Source organism: Myodes glareolus, chromosome X (assembly GCF_982192425.1).
Source record: "Myodes glareolus chromosome X, mMyoGla1.1, whole genome shotgun sequence".
Taxonomy (NCBI): Eukaryota; Metazoa; Chordata; class Mammalia; order Rodentia; family Cricetidae; genus Myodes; species Myodes glareolus.
Genome location: NC_142053.1, coordinates 59974645 through 59997094, shown reverse-complemented (window position 1 = coordinate 59997094; position 22450 = coordinate 59974645). Strand labels below are relative to the sequence as shown.

Here is a 22450-nt window from a genome sequence, read left to right as displayed (position 1 = left end):
AATTTCTTCAAGAAACAAATTTATTCAAGTTACTATGACAACCTAAATGCTAAGGTGGAAAATCAGGCAATCAAACTCAATACATTTTCTAATTAATACCTTCCAAATATTATGCATCCTTATTAACATCATTCATATAGAATTACTCAATTTCCGTTAGTTTTTAAGAAATCTACTATCGTCTCCTTGATTCCCAAAACATTAATCTAGTCTCTTTATGATTTTTGTTTTGTTTTATTTTATGTTGTTTTCAAAACAAGGTTTTATTATATATTCCTGGAAGGCCTGGAACTCAGTCTGTAGACCAGGCTGGCCTCAAACTCAGAAATTCAATTCCTCTTCCTCCTGAGTGTTGTTATTAAAGGCATGTGCCATCACCACCTGGATTATTAATTTTTGTATGCTTTTCTTCGTTGGCATGAAACCACATATCTTCTTATAAGAAAATCTGTATGTATCTGATGGTAGAATCTGTTTGAACTATTTTCTCTTCTATTTGCCTGCTTTGTTTAAATGAAAAGTAGAAGAAAGTAGTCTTAATCTAAAAGTAAAAATATTACTTTTTAAAAGAAATATCAGGGCGGCAGAGATGCTTTATTAGGTAAGAGCAGCTTCTCCTCTTGCAGGGGACCTAGGTTCAGTTCCAAGAATCCACATGGTGGCTTGTAACTACCCCAAACTTCAGTTCAAGTGACTCCCATGACTTCTGACTTCCATAAACACAAAGCAGGCAAACACTATATATATATATATATATATATATATATATATATATATATCCTAAATATATATATTTATATATATCCTATATATATATATATCCTAAAAACATTACAGTAAACCTTTTTTCCTATTTTTAGTAGTGTGTGTGTGTGTGTGTGTGTGTGTGTGTGTGTGTGTAAGACTGACTGCTTGATATTAGCTAGCCAATCAGGGTAGGGTGGTCACCATTGGCAGAAATTAATTCTCCCTCTCTAAGCAGTTATTAATCGCCTGCAGCTCTTCATCTATGGGTTGGTACCCCATTTGGTTTCCTCCAACCACATTGCAGGTCAACTGGTATTGTCATTGAGCAGATCTTGTTTAGGCAGCCAAATTGTTGAGATTTCATGGGTGTAGCCTATACAGAGCTACAATCTGGCAGCAGATGTCCTGGTGCTATGGCTCTAACAATCTTTCCATCCCTTTCTTCCTTGATGTTCCCTAAGCCTTAGCTTTAAGAGTTGTGTTGTGGATTTATCAATTGTGGCTCCGTGTGCCACAGTCCGTTGTTCTCTGCAATTTGACCAGTTGTGGCTTTCTGTCACAGTGTTTGTCTGCTTTCCTTGTTTCTTTGAATACCTGCCCTAAGCAACTTAAAGAAGGAGGGGTGTTTTACTTACCAGTTCATAGGATAGAATCAGTCGTGACAGGTAAGGTCTGGCAATGACTCCAGCTCCTGTCTGTGCTGTCAAGAGGTTGCTTGATCACACTTTAGCACATCAGAAAGCAGAGAGAAAGAAAATGTCAATGATCATGATCATCTGGCTTTATTTTTTTTCTTTTCATTCATGCTAGTGTTAGTATATGGGATGGCGCCACCCATATTCCACTTTGGAAAAGCCCTCACAGACACACCCATATATGTGCTTTATTAATGACCTAGGTATTTTCTAAGTGAATTAAGTTTATAATCAAAGGAAATCAACACAGTGAATAAATAAAAATTCTTTTAAAGAAGTAAAAGTAAGAGAATACAAAAAATAGAGAAACCCTCTGAAGAACAAACTCCAGAAAATGAAAAATCTTTTAACTATACAACCACAGATCAACATGAAAAGGCAATGGAGACCAAATTCTGAAAGGACCTTGCATATAAGTAAGGATTTTTAACACATGAATATGAAGTATGCATTCATTTTAATCCATACTGTGCATTAGGGTTAAACATTAGAGGACATTTTTGTGTAACTCATTCTTTCATTTGAAAACAAGTCTTTTAATACATTTCATCATTACCCTTTTTATATTTATATGAAAAGCTTACTTTCATATAAAAGCTATCTATACCAAGAATTCCTCTAGACAACAGTCAAGGTTTTTTCTCCTATCTGCATGCTTTTCCTACCTGCTGAACCTTTATTGTTATAGAGAATTCAGGCCAAAATAATAGTTTATGAAGAACGGAAGCCAACTGGTTTTGTAAACTGTAAAGGTTAAAATGATTCTATGAAACATTCCCCCTGGAAGCTTTGTAAGCAACACTTTTCTCCCAAATTTTATGACAGCTGGTACAACATGAAACCATATGCCTTTTTATATCTTCTAAATAAAAATGACTAATTTGACTTATTAGCACTGATCCTCTAGAGATGGAGCTAAGAGAGTTTCTGCAGATTTATCTGCTTCTTATTATATTTTAACAGTGTCTGCTTTTACACCAGAAACAATTATGTTAGCCATCTGTTTGCAAATATTTCTGAAGAAAATTACAAACTTTACCTTTATGTACTTTGGGTATCTTTTAAAAGTTAAGTATTTGATATTATTCACATCACAAACTCCTCAGAAATATATGTTCATACATATGAGAAAGAGCAGATGATATCCCCAGTGTGACCCTCAAGGATTAGAACCACCATATTGGAGTTTGAAAAAGCCTGAGAGTCCTCTATTATCCAATTCTCTCATTTTATAGCTAAAACTTTAAGGCCTAAAGAGGTCAAACAAATTGACTGTGGCTACAATTTGCCCACAAGAGATTAAACTGGAAACCAAATTTTCTGACAATGTGTTATTTGCATTAATCCACCCTCCCTCTGAGAGTCCTCTCTATCTATAGGGACTCAAGTGTGGAAATCTAGCTAATGATATTCCGAAATTTAAATTAGAACTGAAAGTCCATTAAGAAGTCAAAGATTCTGTATCATACAGCACCCATCCAAGGAAAGGGACCTCTCTGCACTAATTGTATATCAGATATTCTGAAGAGGAACAGGGAGGTTGCAAAATAAATCTTACAATGAATAGAACTGGTATCAGTTCAATTCAGCAAGTATGTACTTGTGGTCAATCAATTTGGGCCTGTTATTTGTTATATTGTGAGGCAAAATATATCCAGGGAGTCATGATGCCTCTCAGAGAAAGAATATTTGAAAGAACCTATTTAAGGATTTAGGATTGATGGAGAATTTGAGAGAGGATCTAAGGAAACAGGTTCTCTTAAGACAGGATATTGTGAGAATGTGGAGGCAACTCTTTTTTTTTTTATTGTACATCGCTCCTTTGTTATACTGATCTGGAAAAGAAGATTTAGTATGCCCAAAACAAGTTCTGAACAAACATGGTAGGGTCAAGCAGCTGGAACATGATCCAGACAGCAAAAAGACAAAACCCTGGACATGATCAAAGGGCACTTCCCCTCTACAGCACATGGCAGAGGGATCCTAACACATAGTAAGTGACACTCCTGTCCCTTGAGGACAAGGAGTTTATCCCACTTGATATGAGGAATGGCTTATTTTCTGCTGACCACATAGGACTATTTCAATCACCCCTAGAAACCTCAGAGGGGTGTTTGTGTGCTGATAAATATATATGTACTTTTTTTGTTTATGTAAAAGTAAATGTAACACATAGACTTGACAGGATTGATCCCAACCTTCTGGGGCCAGCAGCTCCTTTAGGGTCAGAGAGGAAGGTAGTTCATCTTTTAAATGCAAGCTACTTTCACCTTCCACTGGAATGACTACAGCCCCGGGTTACCTAACTGCGGAAGAGTGCAGAACAGGCTTCAGGGACAAAAACTGACTGCAGCTTCTCACTGGTCAGGCCACAGCATGGTTCCTCCCTGACCTCCTCCTAAAGCAGACCCTTGTAAACAAGGGACTAAGAGAACTGTAATTATTACCTCTCAACTCTCCTGGGAAGAGGAGCTGTCCCTGGATGTCGACCAAGAACCTGCACCCTAGAGGTGTTACTCTGACTGGATTCTATGAAGGGAGTGGGTGCAGGGGATAAAATACTAAAACAAAATGGGAGCCACGGGTCCCCATCTGCAGCTCAAATTAAACTTAAGATCCTAAACATGGAGTCAGTGACAGGTGCTGGGAAGGGTGCAGGAGGCAGAAACAGGCAGGGAGGAGGATCTTGAGGTAGAAATCTGTCTGCTTGCCTTCACTTTTTGGCCTTGCTCTGCACCCACAGCTTCCATGGCCTTCCGCACGGTCTCTTCATCTCCCAGGAACTGCATGAGTTCAACGGGTTTCAAGTTCTTGTCCAATTCATAGACAATGAGAATGCCAGTTTGCAGGTTCAGCTTCACAATGGCCTCTTCTGAGAGACGCTCCAGATGCTTGACGATCCCTCGAAGGCTGTTGCCATGGGGCGCGATCAGGATTCTCTTGCCCTCTTTCATCTGGGGGACAATCTCTTCATTCCAGAAGGGCAGTGCTCTGGCAATAGTGTCCTTCAGGCTCTCACAGGATGGTAGCTGGTCCTTAGTAAGGTCTGCGTACCTGCGATCCTTACTGATGTTGCTGTAGAAGGGATGATCAGGCTCCATTGGTGGTGGTGGGACATCGTAAGATCGCCTCCAGATCGTTACCTGTGCCTCACCATGCTTAGCAGCAGTTTCTGCTTTATTGAGACCAGTCAGAACCCCATAGTGTCATTCATTGAGGCACCAAGTCCTGACCACTGGCAGCCACATCTGATCAATGGCATCCAGGACTGTCCAGAGGGTCTGGATTGCTCTCTTCTGCACGGAGGTGAAGCAGATGTCGAATTCATAGCCAGCATATTGCAACACCCATCCTCAGCGCTTCGCCTCGTCGTGGCCAGCCGGGCTCAGGTCGGCATCGTACCAGAAGCAGTTCTCCAGGCTCCAGGTGCTCTCGCGGTGCCGGATAAGAACCAGCTTGTAGGTAGCCATTGCGATAGGCAAGGGAATGCAGCAGAGACTGAGGCAAGCTGAGCTTCCTCTCACAGCCCGCCCCACGCCCGTGCCTAACTCACTTGCGCACGCACACCCCTCTCCCTGAGGCAACTCTTTGGTTGAATTTCTTATTACAACGTGTCTATAAGTAGAGAAAATGACGCTAAAGTTATAACTGACAAGCAATTCAATTTAGTTGACAGAGAGGCTCATAGATGGAGGAGCTTGGGTTATAAAGTAACCTTTGTCTTTTCTCACTCCGTGATTGTCTTGTTGTCTAGTGTTGTTGTTCTTAATATTCTCTAGCACAAGAACAAGTCTTAATTGTACATGACAGTCCAGCATGCAGTAACATGGATAAGAACAAATGATAAGTGTTACACTGTAACACGAAGGCCGGCTTGTTGGGGTTTCTGTCCCGCCCAGTACCCCAACAGCCGGCAAGCAACAAAGAAAATCACACACAAGACTCCATAAGGTTATAAACTGATTGGCCCATAGGGTCAGGCTTCTTGTTAACTCTTATAACTTATATTAACCCATTATTCTGATCTATGTTAGCCATAATGGCTCCATACCTTTTTCAGCTGGGCAGGTTACATGCTGTCTCTTCGGTGGTCTGTACAGGAGTGGCTGAGAGAGCTTCTGCTTCCAGAATACTCCCAGTCTCTTTGCTCCACCCCTACTTCCTGTCTGGCTTTCCTGCCTATACTGCCTGCCTGGCCAATCAGCGTTTTATTAAAATATGATTGACAGAATACAGATAATTCTCCCGCACCATTACACCATGTCTTAGTTCCTAGTGCTGTGATAAAACACCATGAATAAAAGAAACGTGGGAAAGAAAGAATTTATTTCACTTATACCTCCATATCACAATTCATCAGTAAGAGAAATTATGAAAGAAAATCAAGGCAGTAACCTAGAGGCAGGAACTAAAGCAGAGGCCTTGGAGGGCTGCTACTTGTTCTTCATGACTTACTCAGCCTGCTTGGGTCTACAACTCATGACCACCTGAGCAAGGGTGGCACTGCCCCCAGAAGACTGAGCTCTCCCATATCAATTATTACTCAAGACTTTGCTCTACAGGCTTGCCTACAGACAACCTGATGGAAACATTTTTTCAGTTGAAGTTTCTCAAAAAACAAAACAAAACAAAAACACAACAAAAATCCCTCTAGCTGTATCAAGTTACAAAAAACTAACCCAGGCACACCTGTTCTTGGTTATCAAGGATTACATTTCAATATTTCTCAATGTGGCTTCATTGGTAGGATAGATGAACATATCAATGACTCCTAGATGCAAATCTTGTTTGCTTAGTTCTCAAATGGAACAGTTAATCACATTAAATTAAAATTAGAAATCATATATTATGAAACAAAACCACAAATCAAAGAAGACAAAACAGTATTTACTATCTGTTCAAGCCATACTAACAGTACATTGGAAAAAAAGATGAACTTGACAATTAAAAGAATCAGATTTGAACACTGGTACAAATTCTTGATAAATATGTGATTTAATAGATGTGTGATATTGGCATTCTTAGAGTACTCAAGGATTAAATAAAATAATGCAACTTGTCTTGAGAAATGTACAACTGAACCATTTCCAAATGTTGTCTGTCTTAGGGTTTTTTGTTGCTGTGAAGAGACACCATGACCATGGCAACTCTTACAAAGGAAATAATTTGTTTGGGACTGATTGAAAGTTCAGAGGATTAGTCCTTTATCATCACTGTTTGAAGTGCAGTGGCAGGCAGGCAGGTGCATTGTTGGAGAAGGAGCAGAAAGGTCTACATCTGGATTCACAGGCAGCAGGAAGAGTCAATGAGTCACTTGGTCTGGCTTGAGCTTCTGAAACTTCAAAGTCCACCCTCAGTGATACATTTCCTCTAACAAGGCCATATCTACTCCAAGAAGCCACAGCTCTTAATAGTGCTACTCCCAAAGGGCCTGTTGGGTCATTTTCCTTCAAATCCCACATTGTCGGTTTTCTTTTTCTCTTTTTTTCATTCTTAAGAAAATTTCCCTTTGCAAGCCTTTCTAACCACAATCCAGAAGCATTTACTGTAACAAGTACTTCCCTGACTACTTATCTCCCATCTTGGTAAAGTAGTTTAATTTACCTGATGAACCATAGTAAAACTTTACCTTTGTTTCGGGTTCACACTGAAAGAATCTTGCCTGAAATTTAAAAGACAAGAGAAGGTGGACAAGCTCACATTTAATAGTTTCTGCCTTATAAGCAAGGATGAGGACCTGCGTTCAATCTGCAGAACTCACAGAAAATTGTCAGATGTGGTGGCATGCATTTGTAATCCCAACACTGGGAAAGAGGGACTGGAAAATCCTTGCAGCTTGTTGGACAGCCAGTCTGGTTTAATAGGTGAGTTCCTGGACCATGAGAGATGCTGTCTCAGAAGGGGTGGACTGTGTTCCTGAGGAAGGCTTCTGAGGTTGTCTTCCATCTTCCACATGTGTGCATGTGTACATGTGTGCACACATTCGTGCATGCACACACACATAAAAAATTATGATGACTAATAGGAGAAAGTTTACTTGGTGAAAAGAATGGCAAATGCAAAGATGTGTCTAGCTTCAGCAATTACCTATGGGAAAGTCAAATGATAAAATGGTCAGGCTTGCTGAGCTTATTACAAGATATTGATCTGATTTCAGGAATGAAGTGAATTTAAAAATAACACTGAAAGACACAAACAGTGAAGACTCATTATTAAAATCAACATTTCTACATATTGATGACCTTCGAAGTTCTGCTTCACTAGATTCAAACTAATTCCCTAATGTAATAGAATTAAGTGTGAGAGAGGGAAAGAGGGTGTCTGTATGTACTCTGTGTGTGTGGGGGTGGATGGGTGGGTGTGGGTGAAAGAGAGAAAAAAAGAGAGAGAGAGAAAGAGAGAGAGAGAGAAAGAAGAGGAGGAGAAGGAGGAGTAGGAGTAGGAAAGGAAGGGTAGGAGATAGAAAAAAAGGCTAGTAAAAACCAAAAAGTGTTTTTCTAAAAGTTCTGAAATTTTGAAATCATCCTTTACAGAAGTTAAGGATTAAGCCATTTTCCAGAAATCAGGAAGTAAATGCTGTTTCCAGCAATAAATACTTAAACCAAAGGTATAGTCACTTACCTCTTGGATTGCTTTGGTTAAATTTTCAAGTTTCACAAATAACACCTCACACTTTCATGTGCAAAGTCTTATTTACCTTCCTAATGAGATTACAGCTTCTAGTAACTAACACACTAGGAGATTCTTCTCTGGTATTCATCTATTAGTATTCTTATATTGAAACAGTCCAGATAAAGATTTGAAAGAGACTTTCAGGCATACGGGTAAAAGGCTATCTGTAGCAGGAATTCTGCTAACACTACAATTCCCTGAGATGCACACATCAATATAACAAGGGAAGTAAGGCCCTAGAAGACAGTATGAGAAAAATTCTATTAAGTGAGTTAGTTACTCAATGAGGACATTTCTGGTTTTCACACTATTTGACTTAATAACTACTTCTTCAACGATACATAACATAAGACAAGAAACAAATGTCAAGAGCCTCATTAGCACTGTTGGCAAGAAACAAGTGCTAACAACCAAGAGCAAAAGGTCAAAAATGTGACTGTTTCCTGGGTTACAGGAATGCTATGCACCTCCTCCACCTAGCACTCTTGTAAAGCCATCCTGTTGGTTATTATGGAAATAGTATGGAGAAATCATTATAGTAAATGTTCACTGTAAGGAAGACTGCAGAAATCTGTAGGATCCAACATCTTGTGTGGTATCTTACATGAGACCTAACTATCCTGTAGGTGAAATAAATGGGATACAAAGCACACACTATTGGCCCAAGTGAACTGCAGTTGATAAGAGATTAAGTCCATAACCAGAATAATTGTTATGTACATCTTACCAATTTTAAACCAAGTTATGATTATTCACAAGTCTGTTATTAGGTACCACATTATTAATAATTAAGCAACACAAACTCAGATACATTAAACTGAAATCAAACTTATTAAATACCGAGACTTACCAATTCTTCTTTTGTCATATTTTATAATTATTCCTATTTTCCTGGTTTTATTATATGTCTAGGAATAAAGACAGACACCTTTATTCCTAGTATTTAGAACACAGAGGGAGTCTGATTTCTGTGAGATCAATACCAGTGTGATCAATACAGTGAGCCCTAAGCTAGCCGTGGCTACATAGTGAAAGCATATTTGAAAATAAATTAATTAATTCTACGTGTACAATTGAAATATTGTAAAATGCAGAGTAAACTATTTTTTCACCACTGAGGCAAAATATCCTAGAAAAAGTAATCTGCAAAAGGAAAGTTTTATTTGGGCTCAGGGTTCAGTCCAAGTTCAGCTGAGTCCATTGCTTTATGCCATGCTGAGGTAGGGTGCCTTAAAGGTAGAGGAGGATCAAAGGAGTCTGTCTTCATAAAGGCTGCCAGGAATGGAAAGGAAGACATGAAAGGGACGGGGATAAGATATACAGGGAGAGACACTTGGGGATCTAATCTCTGTAATTAAACTCCATGCCCTATCAGCACCCTTGGTAAGAACTATTGATAAACCTAGCCTCTACACAATCCAATCACCTATGAATAGTTTTATCATTCTGGACCATAGGTTCAACTCATAAACCTTTAAAAAGATAGTTTATATAAGTTTACTAGAGAAACAAAACCATCAGAAACACTATATACCATAAAATGACAGGCTTTAGTTTGGGTTATGTGATCTTAGCAGAATAATTCAACAATGACACATTGGAGAAGCTGAAAATCTCAGCATTCACATTCTGGTACTGAAGACCTGGATGACTCCAAAAAAGTCACTGATCTTCAGTCTATGTTGGAAGGTCATGGAACTAAGTTCTGCTATCAATGAAGGGTGACAGCAGCAGCAGCAGCAGAATAGACACACTCACCAGCAAGAAGGGAAGTTTGTCAGGCTCTTTTCTCAGACCTCAGTATATCTGGCCTATCTATCTACATCTGGGTCACTCCTACTTAAAAGTTCTGCCCACCATAGGGGAAAATCTTCCCTCTTTAGTTTATCTTTCCTGATAATGCCGTCCCAGACATGCCCAGAGAACTATCTCTGAGGTAACTCCAGATCCAATCAAGCTGATAATCAAAATTAGCCACCAGAACCCATATGGATGAAAGGATTCCATGGGAATCATGGAAAGCGATTATGGTTACACTAGTCCATCCGTGCTGCACCAACCACCACCACTGGAATCATGAAATAAAATAATCAAGTGTATTTTTTCCAGATAGTTGATTTGTAAGCACATATCAGCACAGCACTAAATAGAGCAAAACTGAACAAGGGAGATCACACTGAAAGAAAATCTTTTTTAAAATATTTATTATTATTATTATTATTAAAATTTTTCACCTCCTCCCATTTTCCCCCCTCCCCTCATTCCCCCTTCCCCTTCCTCTCCAATCCAAAGAGCAGGCAGGGTTCACTGCCCTGTGGGAAGTCCAAGGTCCTCCCCCCTCCATCCAGTTCTAGGAAGGTGAGCATCCAAACAGACTAGATTCTCACAAAGTCATTAAGCCAGTACAGTGATGGGGAAGCTCAGCCAATCACATTCTGTTTAAGGTGTGTTCCCCTGGGGCCAAAGAAAACAAATAAAAGTCCAGGTGTGCTTGGCTCTGCCCCTTTTTGTTCCCTGCACTTTTGGATTGCTGGAAACTTGTTTTTTTAAGTTCCCTTTCTTCTGTTTATTAAAGCTAAATATTTTATATTAAGCTAGTCTGGTTAATTCTAACTACCGATCGACCATGCCCTTCAGTACCTGCAGCAGAATCAAAACCCACTGCCATTGTCCTTGGCTTCTCAGTCAGCCCTCCTTGTCAGCCACATTCAGAGAGTCCGGTTTGATCACATGCTCCATCAGTCCCAGTCCAGCTGGCCTTGGTGAGCTCCCATTATTAAATCAGTCCCACCATCTACAGTGCGTGGGCGTTTCCCTTGCAGTCCTGACTTCCTTGTTCATGTTCTCTCTCCTTCTGCTCTTCATAAGGGCCTTGGGAGCTCAGGCCAGTGCTACAATGTGGGTCTCTGTCTCTATCTCCATCCATCGCCAGATGAGGGCTCTATGGTGATATGCAAGATATTCATCAGTGTGGCTATAGGATAGGGCCTGTTCAGGCGCCCTCTCCTCAGCTGCTCAAGGAACAAGCTGGGGACATCTCCTTGGACACCTGGGAACCCCTCAAGAGTCCAGTCTCTTGCCAACCCTAAAATGGCTCCCTTAATTAAGATCTATACTTCCCTGCTCCCATATCCACTTTTCCTCCATCCCAACTGTCTCATTCCCCCAAGCTCTCCCCATCCTCCCCTTCTCACTTCTCTCTCCCCAACTCCCCTTACCCCCACCCTACACCTACCCCCAAGCTCTCAATTTTTGCCTAGCAATCTTGTCTACTTCCAATATCCAGGAGGATAACTACATGTTTTTCTTTGGATTCACCTTCCTATTCAGCTTCTCTAGGATCACGAATTATAGGCTCAATGTCCTTTATTAATATCTAGAATCCACTAGTGAGTGAGTACATACCATATTCATCTTTTTGGGTCTGGGTTACCTCACTCAGGATAGTGTTTTCTATTTCCATCCATTTGCAAGCAAAATTCAAGATGTCATTGTTTTTTACTGCTGAGTAGTACTCTAATGCGTATATAGTTCACACTTTCTTTATCCATTCTTCTATTGAGGGGCATCTAGGTTGTTTCCAGGTTCTGGCTATTACAAATAATGCTCTTTAACTCTCAGCCAGAATGCTGGTCAATGAATACATGTATTCATGAGTTTTAAATAAAAATAAGGGGTGTGTGTGTGTGTGTGTGTGTGTGTGTGTGTGTGTGTGTATAAAATCACCCACTAAAATTTTTTTGATTAATATACAACTATTGGTCCTGATTCAAATGCAACCTCACATAAAAACTGTAATAAGTCTTACAACATTCTGAAACGTAGTCTGAATATATTTATTTCAAAATTTAAAATTAATACTACTTCATCTAAAAGTATCAATTTTCACTAAAATATTAATTATATTGTTAAAATTATAATAAATAAATAGCCTTAATTTGTAATAGTAAGAAAATTATTAAATAAATGATAATATAACTGTAAAGGTAAAAATAAAATGCTGCGGATCCCCGAGTAGCTGCAGTGGCAGAAATGCTACAGGTCCCTGAGTAGTGGCAGGCAATGGGCCATGTGTGGCAATCAGGGGGCAGCAGGTCCCAAGAGGCAGCAGTCCCAGGCATGCCGCAGGTCTCTGAAGGTGATTGTTCCCAGACAGCGAGTCACAAGGCATGCCATGCAGAGTGAGGTTGAATATTTATTTAGTGGGTTATAGAGGGGGAAGGAAGAAGGGAAGAGGAGCAGAGAGGCAATGAGAGAGAGAAGGAGAGAGAGAGAGAGAGAGAGAGAGAGAGAGAGAGAGAGAGAGAGAGAGAAGGGAGAGACAGAAGCTGCTTCTTCAAGAGGTAGACAGATAAAGAGAGACTCAGACTCAGGCTGTAGGCAGGAAAACAGATCTTCCTGCCTCAGTGGAAAGGGGGAGTGGGCATGGCTTATTTCTTAAAGAGACAGAAGAGATCAGTACAATAACTATATAATCAAATCTGATATAGTAAGTAACATTATGGTTTTAAAGAAAGTTTATGCCTAGGAATAAGTCTACCAAATATTAATAATGGTTATTATTGGACTGTAGAACTTGAACTGACTCAATATTTTTAAATCATGCAATATATATACATATATACATAATATTTGAAGTGTTGGAAAAAGCAGAGCAATAAAACATCAGGAAATAATCAATGGTGATTATATAACATAAAGATAACTATTCTATTTTGCTGTTTATTTTGCAAATTTTTAAGATGTGTACTCACACACAAATTTTGCAAGAAAATTGTACAATGAAATATATCTTAATATTATTTTTACTATATTTCCATAATAAACAATAAAACCTTAATGGATTTTTGCCTTATTTTCTTATTTAAAATATCCTGTATTTTCTCTCTTTTAAATGAGTACAAAGTAGTTTATGTCCCAAAACAATCATCAGTACACAATCTATGTGATTGAAAACTGGTCCATTGACTTCTTTTAATCAAAGAAAAAAGCAGAAGTGCCATTGTGAGGCCCAGTGCCTAAGATATAAGAGGGTATAGAACCTTCTACTTTTGTGCATTTTGAAGCCCTCAACCACTTGGTGAGGAAGACCAGCTAATCTCAAGGAGAAGCTAAGTGGAGAAGTCATTTGGAAAGCCAAACCCTAGGACAATAACAAGAAGAAATTCTTTTCTGAGATTATAATATAATCATTTCCCTCTTTCCTTTCCTCTCTTCTTCAAATTCATGGCCTTTTTTTTCATCAGTAGTTGTTACACACACACACACACACACGCGCACACACACACACACACACACACACACCTACAAATACGTAAATACAACCTGCTCAATCAATATATTATACGTGCATATATTCTTTCAGGATTTGCTACTGGGTATTTGATATCCAATTGATGTGATAATATTCCCTAGGGAAGATCATTTCTTCCATTCTGAGCATTCCTTCCCTTCCTGTAGTCTTTTTGAAGGGCTGAAGCCTCATGAGCTTTCCCCTGCCCACCTTGGCATGTCTATTGTCATCCCAGTTCAGCTCAGGTTTGTGTGGTACTGTTGGTGAGACTTCATGAATGTGGTTTTTATGATATTCATAAGAGACCATATCTCAGAGCAAATTTCCTGTTCCTCTGGCTCTTACAATCTTTCTGTCTTCTCTTTCAAAACAATTCCTGAACCTTAGATGCAGGAGTATTTTTTAGATGTATCCATTGGGACTCACTTCCACAACTCTGTTTATGACTGGCTATGGTTTTCTGTAATGGTTCCTTTCTGTTGCAAAGAGAAGTTTCCTTGATGAGGGTTGAAGACTACACAAGCACTAACTTTTCTAATACCTTAGGTAGACACACATATCTAGCCATGTTCACCAAGGCATGTGACTGAAGCCATTATGGAGTCTCTAGTCTATTCACGTTCCTCCACACGGAAGGCTTGGCCAATATAAACGAAGCAGAGAACCATTTAGTAGAGACCAAGTCATTCAAAAAGAGATGACAAATGAGAAATATCACACACTTTAAAATATATAAGGAGTAATAACAAAAAATGTATTTCTCATATAATGTAGAAAACAGTGTTATTTTAAAGGCTATACTATATATATATATACGTTTGCATACATAAAAAAATGAGCACATATTTTTCTGCTTAAAATATGACACTTCTTTCCCAGTACATACATGTTTTATATAATGTGCACCTATTTTAACAAGTCTCATTCAGTCTGTGTAGAAGAAAGAAAACTTGATGATGTAAATTATTTGTTGAATTTCAATATAGAAATGACAGGTAAATATAGATATTTCTGTTCATATAAGGAAACACAGACCTCAGGTAGTAAGTTGCTGATCCAAGATTAGTAGTTGGTAGTGGAGTTAACAATTGAAACCAGGTCTCTGACTCACAGGTCAATGCCCTTTCCAATGTACTATATTGTCTGTTAAAAAATGCACCACCTTGTTTCAGACAACGGTGGAATTGAAAATACTTATCTGCCAGAAGATAGATGTAGTCTGTACTTGACTAAAAACTACAAGAATCGTAAATCTCACAAAATAGCCTAGTCCTCGGGGATTTCTAGTCTGATAGATTTGGGAAGGCCAGAGAAGTTCAGATATGTGGCAGAAATCTGTGGATAAGCATTGAAAATATTATTACTTAGAGTGGAGGCCTCATGACAGAGAATCTACTTGCTTATCCACCTAGCACTGTTCATTTAAATTTATAAGCAAGACATTCCCATGTGAACACTGCTAGAGGTGGCATGAGGGAAACCAAACACTGAGAATGGTAAAAATTGTGGTAAAGGAGAAAGGGGAAAATAAGAAAATTGAAATGCTACATAATAATATGCATATATGCATATATAGGCATGTGTATAATGAACTAACTCCTACTTATTCCTATCCTGAGAGCCATGAAACTCCAAAGAAATACTTGTAAGGAAGGGAAATCTGAGTCCCTGGCAGGTAACCTATGAGCCGTAACATACAAAGACAGCTCTTCTATCTTACAGCCCCTTCACTCTAACCTACTAAGGCACTGCAGAGCTCAAGGCACCTAGCTTTCCCTCTGTTTTTCTTCCCAAAGGCGAGAGTTAATGTTAATATGTTAAAAAGCAATATACTTTTACAAGACACCTCCAGAGGGGGGGGGGGGGAAACGTTCCAATTTTATCAGTAGTTCTATACAGTGGAAAACAGTAATTTTGTCTGGAAGTTTAGAAAGATCAAAAGAGGCCCTGGCTGGTAAGAATTCTTTCCCTTTGTTCTCAAAATGAAATTGTCACCACAAATCTCTAGACCCACAGAAAAGGGAGTAAGGACAACTTTGTCAACAACAGAGCATTTACAAGATGTTTAAAAATGAAAAGAGCCCTCTGGCTTCTGAAAACTGCCAAAGGTGAATGTCCCATGTTGATACAAACCTGTATAGTTCACTGATGCCCAGATACTGGCTCCATTATGTACATTTTCCCACTGCAACAAACTGTCTAGTGCCAATGACATAGAAGCTATACTATTTCTGAAAAAAAACCAGAATAAATGCTGTATCTTTTTAGATTAAAGAAATGCAAACAAGTTGCCCTAATCTTCTCAGTATGTGTCTATTTAGACTACTCAACACTACCAAATAAAAGCACATGGCACAAGCACCATGTCCTTATCTATCAGCTGCAGGAAAATTTTCAGCTCTGTCTGATGGAGTTCTGGTAATCATATGGAAAGAAAGAAAGACAATTTCCCCCTATTTCTTGCTTTTCTGTAGTTGCTGAATGTGTATGGGAGCTCAGGCAGGAGGTACGCAGGTGGTATATGTTCACTTATCTCTCTTATGTAAGATGGTTTCTAAAATTCTCAGCCCTTCCTAATATTGTTCATTTGTTATCAGGTCCAATCAGAGAGAAACCACACCCAGTGTAAGTCCATGTTTGAGCCACAGTGAGTTTGTATCACACAGATGCTTGAAGTCACTGACATCTTCGTGCTTTCCTGTGACTGGTGGTGGCAGGGAGCAGGGGTACTTTGACAATGCCTCTGCACTTGAGAAAAGTAATCATGGTATTTTCTTTACAGGTTGTTTATTTCATTTCAAAAAAAATCCTTGAGTTTCTTATTTTTTTTCCTTAAAAACAAGGGAAGTTTTCTAAGAGCTTTCTGAATAACATTTGAAAAATCCACAGAGAGTTTGCATGTGTCAAATCTACTCCCATACATATAAACTTGTGTGCAAAAAAAAGATTAAAAAAAAAGTAACTTTCCACAAACAAAAAGTAATCAAGGCTCAGAATATACTGCATGTGATATACTTTAGCGAAAGCACAAAATTTTAAAATTCATATTATTTTGTGAATCCTGTCAAGAAAAACAATTATGGAAAGTTGTACTCCCACTGTCTCACCTTCTAGAGAGGCAAGTCATTGTACTCTCCACGCTGTTTTTAGTTGACTCAGTTTCTCTTTTGAGAAGAGTAAATCTTTTTTTCTTTTAACAAAAATCTAAATTTTAATCAGAGAACCAGAGAATTTAGAATTCAAAAGCAACAGGAATCTACGAGGATAAATAAGACTGCATGAGTCCAACCCTAAATTTGCTTTAAAACATAATTTTGGGGACGGAGAGTATCATGCATACAGTGCTAAGTGTACTTGCTTAGCATGCAATCATCCCTGGACTTGATCCTCAGCATATACATTCACACACACGCGTGCACGCGAGCTTTTTAAAATTAAATAATATGCCAAGTGATTTGTAAAGTCTACCCTAGAATTGCAAAAAAAGAAATGCTATTTATACATAGAACAAGTATCACAAGAAATAACATAATACAAATATCTCTTCAATGTGACCTGGAGTGCTGTATTTATGAAACATTGCAATGATGTATTACTAGATTTGGATAAATGAGTCCATCATTAAAAGCTTCTGGGTTTGTGAGAAGAAGGAAATACTAAAAGGAATATGTAACACAGAACATACCCTTGGTTCCTGTTAAAAGTTCCCAGTAATAAACTAATGACACATCATTGTGTGTCACATGAGTTTGGCCCCGCACACATATAACATATTTTTTTGAAATTATAATTTAATTACGTTTCTCCCTTCCCTTCCCTCCTCACAAAGACTTTCAAATACCACTCTCTGCTCTTCTTCAAATTCATGATCTCTTTTTTCACTAATTGTTATTGCATGCATACATGTATTTGTATACATGTATGTATATATACATATATATGTATATGTATATATATATTCCTAAATATAACCTGTTTGGTCCTATAATGTTATTCATATGTATGGTTTTAGGGATGACCATTTGGCACTGGATAACCAATTGGCATGCTATTCCATGGGGAAAATCTCCATTTCCTAGCTTTCCTCAATAGTCTATGCTCCATTATGAAAGGTTGAAGGCTCATAAACCCCTTTCTGTTTAGTTTGGTATATTTGTTGGTATCATTCTTATTTGGATAGTCATGTTGGTGAGACTTTATGCATGCCACTTCTGATGTTATTAGGAGACATGATCTCACGCCAAGCTCCCTGATACTATTGTAAAATGTAAGTTGACAACTTATTTATTTATTTATTTTTCCTTTAATAATTTTGGGCCATTTCATAAATATCCTCAATCATTTCCAGTCCAACATGGGTTCAAAAGTAGAATAGGGGCTTTGGGCCGTGGCAGGGTCCCGGCGAGGAGGAGCTTGGGCGTTCCCCGACCCCATAGACGCCCAGGTCGCCCTGCAGTGCTGGCTACCCCCTCCCGCCTGCCATCCCAGCTCCCATCCAGGTACGAATTCCTATATTTCTCCCTTCCCCCTGGGGCCATAAAATTTTACCCAGCTCAGCTGCCTTGCAAGCTGAGCCTGCATTGTAAGCGCATCCAGGAAAGAGGGAGTGCCTGTGCTTCAATAGCCTGCCTGAGGAAAAGTGGGCATTCTGTCAGTGAAGTCCCTGCCCAAGAAGGGAACCTGACCCGGTAACAGAAGTTCCAATAGAGAACATTTGAAGTAAGAGATGGGCAGACGCCAAGGCAAGACCTCATCCAACAATCTGAAAAACAACATGAAAACACCAGATCCCAAGGACCCTACAACAGAAGGGCTTGAACACCTTAACCCAGAAGAAGTGGAAAAAAGTGCCATTATGAAAGCAATAGAGTCCCTTAAACAGGATATGAATAACTCCCTTAAAGAATTGGATGAGAAATATAACAAAAAGTTTGAAGAAATGAGTATAGAAATAGATGAGAAATATAACAAAAAGTTTGAAGAAATAAGTAAATCCGTGAATGAGAGCCTGAGAAACCAAGAAAAAACAATCAAACAAGTAAAGGAAACAGTCCAAGAATTGAAAACTGAAATGGAGGCAATGAAGAAAACACAAACCGAGAACCGGCTGGATATGGAAAACCTAGGTAAACGAACGGAGACTACAGAATCAAGCATAACCACTAGAATACAAGAGATAGAAGAACGAATCTCAGAATCTGAAGATACCATAGAGAAAATAAATGCTCTGGTCAAAGAAAATGGCAAATCCAACAAATTCTCTTCACAAAACATTCAGGAAATCTGGGACACAATAAAAAAAAAACCAAATCTAAGAATAATAGGGATTGAAGAAGGAGAAGAACTGCAGATCAAAGGCCCAGAAAATATATTCAACAAAATTGTAGAAGAAACCTTCCCAACCTAAAGAACGATATTCCTATGAAGGTTCAAGAAGCATACAGAACACTGAATAGACTGGATCAGAAAAAAACATCCCCTCGCCATATAATAATCAAAACACAAAACATCCAGATTAAAGAAAGAATATTAAGAGCTGCAAAGGAAAAAGGTCAAGTAACTTATAAAGGTAAACCTATCAGGCTTACACCGGATTTCTCTATGGAAACCATGAAAGCCAGAAGATCCTGGATAGAGGTACTGCAGAAACTAAGAGACCATGGATGCAAACCCAGGCTACTATACCCAGCCAAGCTATTGTTCACTATCAACGGAGAAAACAAAATATTCCAGGATAAAAACAAATTTAAACAATACGTAGCTACTAATCCAGCCTTACAGAGAATATTAGAAGGAAAATCACTACCGAAGGAATCCAACATTCCCAACACGGCCTACAATAACTCGAACATCTAGCGACCATTCACAAGCACAAATCAAAGAAGAAAAACACATACACTCTACTACCTAAAAAAAAAAAAAATGACCGGAGCCAACAACCACTGGTCATTAATATCACTTAATATCAATGGACTCAATTCACCTATAAAGAGGCACAGACTTAGAGATTGGATACGAAAACAGGATCCAACATTCTGCTGTTTACAAGAAACACACCTCAACCACAAAGACAGACACCTACTCAGAGTAAAGTGTTGGGAAAAGGTTTTCCAAGCAAATGGACCTAAAAAACAAGCGGGCGTGGCCATTCTAATATCTAACAAAATCGACTTCAAACTAAAATCAATCAGAAGAAATGGAGATGAACATTTCATACTCATAACTGGAACAATTCATCAGGAGGAAGTCTCAATCCTGAATATCTATGCTCCTAATATAAAGGCACCCACATATGTAAAAGAAACTCTTCTAGAACTCAAGGCAGTCATCAAACCACACACACTAATAGTAGGAGACTTCAACACTCCTCTCTCACCAATGGACAGGTCAATCAGACAGAAACCAAACAGAGAATTGAGAGATTTATTGGAGGTATTGAATCAAATGGACTTAACAGACATCTATAGAACACTCCACCCAAATAGGAAAGAATATACCTTTTTCTCTGCAGCTCATGGAACCTTCTCGAAAATTGACCACATACTCGGTAACAAAGCAAACTTCCACAGATACAAAAAAATATTAGTAACTACCTGTGTCTTGTCAGATCACCATGGACTAAAATTAGAATTCAACAACAATGCTTCCCCCAGGAAGCCAACAAACTCATGGAAACTGAACAGTCAACTACTAAATCACCCCTGGGTCAAGGAAGAAATAAAGAAAGAAATTAAACTCTTCCTTGAATTTAATGAAAACAAAGACACAACATACTCAAACCTATGGGACACTATGAAAGCAGTGCTAAGAGGAAAGTTCATAGCACTAAGTGCCCAATTAAAGAAAGCGGGGAAAGCACACATTGGAGACTTAACAGCACACTTGAAAGATCTAGAGAAAAAAGAAGCTGATTCACCCAGGAGGTCTAGAAGACTGGAAATAATCAAACTGAGGGCTGAAATCAACAAAATAGAAACAGAGAAAACAATCCAAAGAATCAATGAATCAAAAAGCTGGTTCTTGGAGAAAATCAACAAGATCGACAAACCCCTATCCAAATTAATCAAACGGCAGAGAGAGAACATGCAAATTAATAAGATCAGAAATGAAAAGGGGGACATAACCACAGACGCAGAGGAAATTCAGAGAATCATTAGATCTTACTATGAAAGTTTATATGCCACAAAGTTGGAAAATGTAAAAGAAATGGACATTTTTTTAGATAAGTACCATATACCAAAGTTGAACCAAGAACAGGTGAACAATCTAAATAGACCTGTTAGTCGCGAAGAATTAGAAGCTGTTATCAAAAATCTCCCTACCAAAAAAAGCCCAGGACCAGATGGTTTCAATGCAGAATTCTACCAGAACTTCCAGGAAGACCTAATACCTATACTCCTTAACGTATTCCACAATATAGAAACAGAAGAGTCATTGCCTAACTCCTTTTATGAAGCTACAGTTACCCTAATACCAAAACCACACAAAGACACAACCAAGAAAGAGAATTACAGGCCAATCTCACTCATGAACATCGACGCGAAAATTCTCAATAAAATACTGGCAAACCGAATCCAAGAGCACATTAGAAAAATTATCCATTATGATCAAGTCGGCTTCATTCCAGAGATGCAGGGCTGGTTCAACAAACGCAAATCTATCAATGTAATCCATCATATAAATAAACTGAAAGAAAAAAACCATATGATCATCTCACTAGATGCTGAAAAAGCATTTGACAAAATTCAACACCCATTTATGATAAAGGTGTTGGAGAGACTGGGGATACAAGGATCATACCTAAATATAATAAAAGCAATATACAGCAAGCCAACAGCTAACATCAAACTGAATGGAGAGAAACTCAAAGCCTTTCCACTAAAATCAGGAACGCAACAAGGCTGTCCTCTCTCTCCATACCTCTTCAATATAGTGCTTGAAGTTCTAGCAATAGCAATAAGACAACATAAGGAGATCAAGGGGATTCGTTTTGGAAAGGATGAAGTTAAACTTTCGTTATTTGCTGACGATATGATAGTTTACATAAGTGACCCCAAAAACTCTACCAAAGAACTCTTACAGCTGATAAACACCTTTAGTAACGTGGCAGGATACAAGATCAACTCCAAAAAATCAGTGGCCCTCCTATACACAAAGGATAAAGAAGCAGAGAGGGAAATCAGAGAAACATCACCTTTCATGATAGCCACAAATAGCATAAAATATCTTGGGGTTACTCTAACCAAGGAAGTGAAAGACCTGTTTGACAAGAACTTTAAGTCTTTGAAGAAAGAAATTGAGGAGGATACCAGAAAATGGAAAGACCTCCCCTGCTCTTGGATTGGGAGAATCAACATAGTAAAAATGGCAATTCTACCAAAAGCAATCTATAGATTCAATGCAATCCCCATCAAAATCCCTTCAAACTTCTTCACAGACCTTGAGAGAACAATAATCAAGTTTATATGGCAAAACAAAAAACCCAGGATAGCCAAAACAATCTTATACAATAAAAGAACTTCTGGAGGCATTACCATCCCTGACTTCAAACTCTATTATAGAGCTACAGTATTGAAAACAGCTTGGTATTGGCATAAGAACAGAGAAGTTGACCTATGGAATCGAATAGAAGACCCAGATATTAACCCACAAACTTATGAACACCTAATTTTCGACAAGGGAGCTAAAGGTATACAATGGAAGAAGGAAAGCATCTTTAACAAACGGTGCTGGCATAACTGGATGTCAACCTGTAAAAAATGAAAGTAGATCCATATCTATCATATGCACAAAAATCAAGTCCAAATGGATTAAAGACATCAACATTAATCCATCCACTTTGAACCTGATAGAAGAGAAAGTGGGAAGTAGTCTACAAGATATAGGCACAGGAGGCCTCTTCCTAAGTAGGACCCCAGCAGCACAGACAATAAGAGAAACAATGAATAAATGGGATCTACTGAAACTGAGAAGCTTCTGTAAAGCAAAGGACACTGTCAGTAGGACAAAAAGGCTGCCTTCTGACTGGGAGAAGATCTTCACC

The 22450-nt window shown here is 38.6% G+C and overlaps 1 pseudogene; it reads right to left on the bottom strand.

Moving 5' to 3' along the window:
• Positions 1–4072: 4072 nt before the first annotated feature.
• Positions 4073–4912, bottom strand: LOC148117348 (phosphoglycerate mutase 1-like; annotated as a pseudogene).
• Positions 4913–22450: the final 17538 nt, after the last annotated feature.